We start from the raw sequence: 7,762 nt of genomic DNA, 5'->3' as shown, positions 1-7,762 counted from the left end.
TTTTCTAATACGTCGAAAAATAATGTCATAACTTGTGCTCTGGTGTTATTACATATTAAATCTTCTTTGGTGTAAATAATTTGACCGATTTAGATCTAATATAAAAAAAATTACATGAAATTCAATGAAACAAAAAAATTATTGAACTATTTAAGTTTTGATACAATGTATGTAATACGGTAATCACTTAAGGTAAAGGAGGGACTAAACGACACCTCCCCAGTAATAGACACATAGGCTGTATTGCATTAAATTTAAGAGGTGTAGGCGTGCTAGAGCGAAAACAAAATGAAATTTGTGTTATTTAGTGATTATTTAAGATAACTGTCATGTTTGTTCTATACACTGTGTTAAAGATTTTTTGAAAATAAATCTGAAACATTCGGCACTTTAGATACAACTGAAGAGTATCTGTCTTCTTAAGTTTGAGGTTAAGAACTGCAGGTAAGAAATCTTGATCATTTTTATTAAACTTGTAGTAATATATTATGTTTATTTGGTTGTAGCATATTTATAAAAACGTGTTTTATTAGAAAAACTACACTATTATCGATTTCAATCAATTTTATTGTATTTTAAGGGGGTGTCAATTACTACTACTTTTAACGTCCTATAAGTCCCACTTATTAACATGTACCTATGTCAATGACTGGGTCTATGCTTATAAGATTCATTTTATCTGAATGCCGTTAGTTATTTACAGGAGAAGCTTAACGAAAATGATCCTTTTTCAGTCATCTAATCTAGAATGCGAAGAATAGTAATTGACATATCATTTTAAATTAACCTAACCTGTTTGTGCCATGTCCATTACTGGTACCAGTGCATGTCAATTATTGGTTTTACCTATTTTATTACAAAAATTACAGAAAAAGTACCTTCTGTCGCTACTTTCTCCCAGTGGAAAGAATATTATAAGAAGAATGAAGAAAAGAAGAATGCTAAGTTATTAGAAGTTGAAGAAAGGAAAAGAATTCGAGCAGAGAAAAAAGCAACCGCATTACAGAACTCAAAAAAGAAACGAATAGAGAGAAAAAACAAAGTAGCTATTTCTTCTAAAGAATAGCCGGCCACACACACAGGTGCATTTGAACGCTCTTGGTTCGTTGCATATCGGGCGCGCGGGTCTAACTCGTACGTTAATGGGGAAAAATACCCACGCTCTAAGTACGACCGTCTTACGCGACATCCAAGATAGCAGGTCTACTCTTGTTATGTTTTTGCGTGTGTGGAGCGTTATTGTTTTGTTATTATGGCTGACACCAGATTTTGGAGTAAAGAGATTTTGACCCAGTTCATAGAAATATATAGGAAACATCCAGCGCTCTGGATGATAAAAAGCAAAGATTATACTAATAAAAATTTGAAAGACAAGGATCACCGTGAGTTAATCCGGTTGTATAAGCAAGTTGTAGCAAACCCTGATAAAAATTTTTGCAAAAAAAATCCGTCTATACGAAGCGAAAGTGTATGTTTCTCTTTCTCTTAGCCAGTTTTTTTCCATTTCCTTCTATTTCTTCCATAGTCTTAGTCTATGATTATAAAACACGTAACGGCCATTGCTACAATTATTTTTTTTTGTTAAACATTTTCCGCCACTGTCGAGCCACACCAAAATATCAAACACGTTTGAAATCCAGGCTCGCGCTAATTTTGATCAAGTATGTCAATATTTATACCCATAAACACACACTCTTGGTATGTACGTCAAAGACTCTCATCAAAGTATTGCCATTTAATATTTTCGTTAATGGACAACAGCGTTCTTGGCTCGCTACAGACTTGACTCGCATGCTTTGCATGGGCCATGTTAAAACCTTCTCCAAGACCCTATGTGTGTGGCCGGCTATTCTGTAACAGAGTGCGAATCTTCGTCATCAGATATTTCAGATGATTCTGAAGTATCTAAAGAAACAATTGCTGTTAACAGTTATGTAATTGTGTGTTACAATAATCTATATCTATACTATCCTGGACGAGTAATTGAGATCGATGAAGACGAGTTTTACGTTGATGTAATGAAAGCAAGTGGTTAAGGATGGAAATGGCCATCCCCAAAAGACATTATATGGTACAATGCCAATGACGTACTGCGAGTGATTAAAACTCCCCAAGAAATCAACAAAAGAGGAATATATAAAGTTCCAGAAATTAAAAGATATAAACAAATATAACAATATTTTAGTTACACATTTAAGTATATTTTTCTAAATAAAATAAATGTAGTATGTAACTATTTCACTGTCAATTATTATTCCACCTTAAGTCAAAGATTGGTTCATTCTCAAAACGAGTATGTCAATTACTGGGGGTTTTGGTAAATTTGAAATAAAAGTATTATTAAATAAATTATAAACTTAAGTATCCTAAATTATGTTAATTGGTTACTTAGATTGGTATATCTAGTATTCAGTAAAACGTTCAAATGTCCTAATATTTTATTCTGAATTAAAAGAAAGCTCTACTCAAATGAGATTATTCCTTAATGTGTCAATTACTGGGTCAGTTACCTTATGCAATATGAATCCCAGGCCCAGGCCATATGAATGGCCAGGCATCCGTGCTCTGATTAGGTTGGAGTAGGCTGATTGGTTGTAACTATTTGGGTCGTGCTACATGCACTGGCCAGGCATCCGTGCTCTGGTTAATAAACTGCAAGAAACTTGAGTCGGTGTTCTCACACTGGCTAGATGAATCCGCTGGTAGTGGCCTGATGTATGGTCCGATTGAGTTCCAGAAATTTTGGAGACGGAAAAACTACATCTTCGTTGATTACGGCCGTCTCTGAGGGATTGAAGGATGAGAATGATTTTGGTTAATACCGACCTTACGGTCATCTAGAAGTGTGAGTTTGAAGTCCCTAGGAAGTTTTTATTTTCGTGATTTTCTGGAAAGTGTGGCGAAAAATTTTGGTGTTTCTTGTACTCGTCGACGACCTCGGGAAGAGTGTTAGGCATACGTTGTCGTCCTCGTCCGAGAGGTCGAATAATTCTGGGTGGCAATAGTCTCATGCGGGTAGCTTGACAGTTAATTTTTCGAAACATTGGTGAAATTTTTCGAAACATTGATGAAATTTATTCTCTCCTCATGGTCGGATGAACACAGAAGGCCTAAGTAATATCACAAAATTTAAAGATAGACGAATCAACCATTAGTCAGTCTTTCCAACAGTTCTGTAAATTGTAATATCTATATAGAACTTCGAGAAATACAACCGTCGGGAGAACTGAAATATCTTTAAGGTTCAAGATTCAACCCAAAAAAGCGTTGACCGAATGGGCTTAAGTACGAAGTCAAGGGAATTAAAGCCGAAAATTATTTTTCTTAATTCCCTGGATAGGTAAATTTACATGTTGACATGAAAAAAAAAAAAAAAAATTAATTACGATACCACTTTCATTAATAAAACCAATAGTTGCAAAGTTACAAAGAAAAATGTATTATGTACCACTTGTACCTTCTTATAAACTTTCCTTCATATTTTCATGAGTGGAATATAATCTAAGAGTCGTCTTAAAATCTTTATCTTAAGACGAATCTTAATTTTTAATCGCTCTTTAATCGTAACAATAGTAGTGCGGCGATATCATTTTAACCTTGTATTTTATGGCATAAAAAAGTAGCAAGACCAAACACTGACTGCAAATAAAAAACCTGATTGACATAGTTTTTATTAGTTAAACAACCAAAACAATTTTATTTATTCGGTTACTAAGCCACCACATTAAAAAATGAAAATAGTCACGCTAGAAATATAAATCTGAAGTATGTGTACCTATTAGTATACATAGCAAGGTTGCTCAGAATTTTGTAATTTTCTACGTAATAAAAAGAAACAGGTGTACAAATGTATTTATGAAATCAGAAAAAATAAGTTTCTTATATACCCAGAACTTTTATTAATGTACACATGAAATGATCTATAATGGTTTTACTACTTCCCTAATTGTTTAGAGGTTTTAGAGTTTTTTAAAAAAAATCTACAATTCGACTATTCTTTCTTAATAATATAGGAGCTTAAAGAGAAAATCCAATTTTCATAATAACAATAAACTACGCATAAAATTTTGCGCAAATTTGCTGATTTAATTGTATATCTGTAAAAATAAAAAACAACAACATAAAATGCAAACATAAATCAGATATTATTAACGTTAGAAAGGGTAATGACAACTGTAATTTTGTTGCAAAATGAAGAGAAAGATTAAACAAAGATTTACTTTAGGTCCTGGTATGAAAACAATATCATGAATATTTTAAAATGTTTCATATCTTGATATCTCTAAAAGACTTCTTATAAATAAATTCTATTTAATAAAATTTAGCATAATTGATTTAAAAATTACGCCTTACTTAAAGGAATATGCACAATTTCAAAATAGCCAACTGCTCAGAAAAAAATAGCAAAAATATCTGTATAAACCTTGATCCAAAAATACACCGTTTCCGACGAATAGAAATTTTTTGAGAAATGCTGCTATCTTTCAGAGAGATTGCTTCTCAAAATTTGATACCAACATTTATACATTTAGCACTTACAAAAGCGTACCTTGTGTGTTTTGTATTTCAATTAGCATTGCCGTAGCCAGCCAGCTCCTGTCTTAAAATATAACATCTACACCTATGATTTTTTTTAAATATCTATGTTTACTTTGTTAAAACAAACATTTATTGCAAACTTTAGTGCAACAAGGGGAATAAACAATATTTTAGGAAAGGTAGGAAAATTTTTAATTTGAAGGTAGTAAGTCCCTATTTATAGCTATTTTTTCATTAAAAAGTTCATTATGTCGAGGCATACTTTAATTACTGACGGATATTTCAATTGTTATCAACAAATAAATATCAGAAATCTAAGCGCAAAATTTGCAAATGTGATATGTTTTCCAAATTCAATAATATATATGTATATATATTTTTTTGATGGATGAGCAATTTAATTATCAATGCAAATAACTAAATATTACAAATAATGTAATAGAAGCCGATAAAGAAACTGCACCACAATCACATATTTATGTCTATCAAAATTTCATTACATTCTATATAATTGTTACATCGTAATAATTTATTGTCCCTTATTTCTTTTCTATTAGTTGGAGGCGCTTTGTATACTTTTGATTTAAGTATACTTTATCGGGATACTTCTAATATTTGCTTATTTATGGAAAGCTTATCTCACTTATAGAGAACACAAATGATTAAATACATTACGTTTAAAAATTAAAAATAAATATTTAAAAAATTACTTTTTTTCTGGCAAATTGGTCGAAACGTTTTATAATTATCAACGTTTCTTTTTATTTGTCTGTTTTCTTATTTCTTTAATTTCTGAATACACAACATTGTCATTTGGCTGTATTTTATTCATCGATGTGTATTTTTTGCATTTTATTTCTTTGTTTTATAAATCCATATTACTATTGTGATATGGAGTTATACATTCTATAATTGGATTTCCTTCCCATTGAATGGGAACATTTCTAATATTTAATTATGCCTCGGAGTATAGTTTGATTATGGCTATGTTTATTTCCAATAGGACAATTTCGCGAAAATGATGTTATATTATGACAGTATTCCAAGAAAACTCATGTTTCAGATAGTCGGACGGTTAAAACTGTCACTGGAAGATCGATCAACTTGGCTTTATCTCACAGAGGAAGAAAGGCACTGAGATCAGTAGATCTCGAAATTGATATTCTCAACGATGGTATGCCTATGAGGGGAAGATTACTGCACAGTCTGTCTTGAAAGACAACTGCTGTTCCTTACGATCCCGTAACAAATGAGCTAACGCAGCTAAAATTTGGTTTATAAAAATTCCATGAATTGATTTTGCGGTCAAGTATCTGTGTAATTATTGTATCAAACAGTCATTAATGTAGTCTATCTATTTCAGTGTATATATTCAGATAGTAGAAATTTCCTTAACCAGGCCTCGCTGAAAGGTATGACGCAGGAACCACACTAGGAAACTTATCCAAATGTAAAGCCACACTTCAACCAGAAGTTGGTCAGGTCCAATTTCTGTGAGGAGACCCTAACAGTATTGAAGTAAGAGCACTATTAATTATTACATATTTCTTCCATAGTAATATAAGTGCATCGACAATTTTTTGGAAAGAACAGATATTTTGTATCAACGCATAATGGATGCACTTTACTATCAAATTATAAGGGAAATGTTATCGAAAATTATAAATAATTTTCATGCTACGAATTATATTTTACGGAAATAACGTACGTACGTACGCGCATTATATTTTTCAATTCCTGAAATAATGAAATGAAGAAATACTGAGTAAACATTCTCTTATTATTTTTTATTATTAGATGTTTTTTTCTAGTGGACATTGTTTCAGTACCAATACCTTCGAAACCTCAGAAGATACAGCAGACCTAATCATTGAAGCGGATGGGGCGTTTAGTGTTCGGCGAAGATCTATGCAGGAAACACCTCTCTTTCAATTCAGTCAGAAATACATTGAGCACGGTTACATGGACCTATCTATTCCATCTGAAAGAGGAAGTCTGATGACGCTAAACCACCTTCACATATGGCCGAGGGGAGAGTTCATGATGATCGCCTTGCCGAATCAGGATTCGTTTTCGACTGTAACACTTTTCATGCCATTTCAGAGATTTAGTCAACTGAGCACCCGAGAAATGGTAGTAGGATTTTTTAAAGATACATTACCGGATTCTCTTAGTTTGATTGGAGAAAGAGAAATAGTTGAAACTTTTTTCAAGAAGAAACCTTCGATTTTGGTTTCCAGAAAATGCAAGCCTTATCACGTCGGATCTAGATTTTTTATTGTTGGAGATGCAGCTCATGCCATGGTTTTTTGTAAGATTAATCTCGTGAAAATATGTCAAGGACATGTCCCATTCATTCATTTTATTGTCAAAGCCATGACCCTCTGCACATATTTTATGGTGCAAAAAAAGGGTATTGTTATTAGGAATTTTTTAAGCAAAAAAGCACACTGTGTGTCTCACATACAAGGTGCGGCAAGATAACTTCCTTATTTGAAATGAGCGCTCTGAAGCTGATGGGAATCCCAGGCTGCTGTGCGTGGTTTCGTTCGNGAAATGATCATTTTTCTTGTTTCTAACATCACCTCTTTCACAAAGATGAACCACAACAGATGCACCTACTTCTGCATTTTTTCAATCAAATATGGGTGAGATAATATGTCTGCTATATATTATTGGTTTAATTCAATCTTTAGTCAGAGTAGTTGTTTCCCATTAACTAATAGTTTATCTTAATTTGAATTAGTGTATTTCTGGCATTATAACACTAACAGTTTCCTAAAAAGTAACGAGTTCCATTTGGGAAACACTTTCTTTCAACAAAATATTTTTAGCTATTACTCAGTTATATATAGTTTTTTTTATTCTTTTCAATTTTCAAATTTCTGGCTAGAGAATATTAAATAAAACATCCTGTATATTATCAAATTTCTTTCAGGTATGAATGCTGGCTTTGAAGACTGCTCTCTTTTGAATCAACTTCTTGAGGAAAATAACGAGAATTTCAAAGAAACTATAGTTACCAAACCAACCTATCACATACGTAGAGCGCTGGACAATGTTTTGTTTAAGATACTTTCAGACTACAATGGATCCCCCTATTCCATAAGTTTCTCTCATATCGATTACTTACCTAAAATGTTTAGAAAACAGAAAATCGCAGGACAACGTAAGTTAACAGTATTTGGTAAAAAAAATCATATTAGCTTTGTCAGCAGAGTAA

At 32.4% G+C, this 7,762-nt stretch overlaps 1 pseudogene; it reads left to right on the top strand.

The window, feature by feature from the left end:
• The first annotated feature begins 1,252 nt into the window (after positions 1–1,252).
• On the top strand, positions 1,253–7,762 carry LOC108911483 (annotated as a pseudogene).

The sequence above is a fragment of the Anoplophora glabripennis genome, unplaced genomic scaffold (genome assembly GCF_000390285.2).
Source record: "Anoplophora glabripennis isolate ALB-LARVAE unplaced genomic scaffold, Agla_2.0 scaffold693, whole genome shotgun sequence".
NCBI classification, from domain to species: Eukaryota; Metazoa; Arthropoda; class Insecta; order Coleoptera; family Cerambycidae; genus Anoplophora; species Anoplophora glabripennis.
This window is presented reverse-complemented; position numbering and strand designations above follow the sequence as displayed.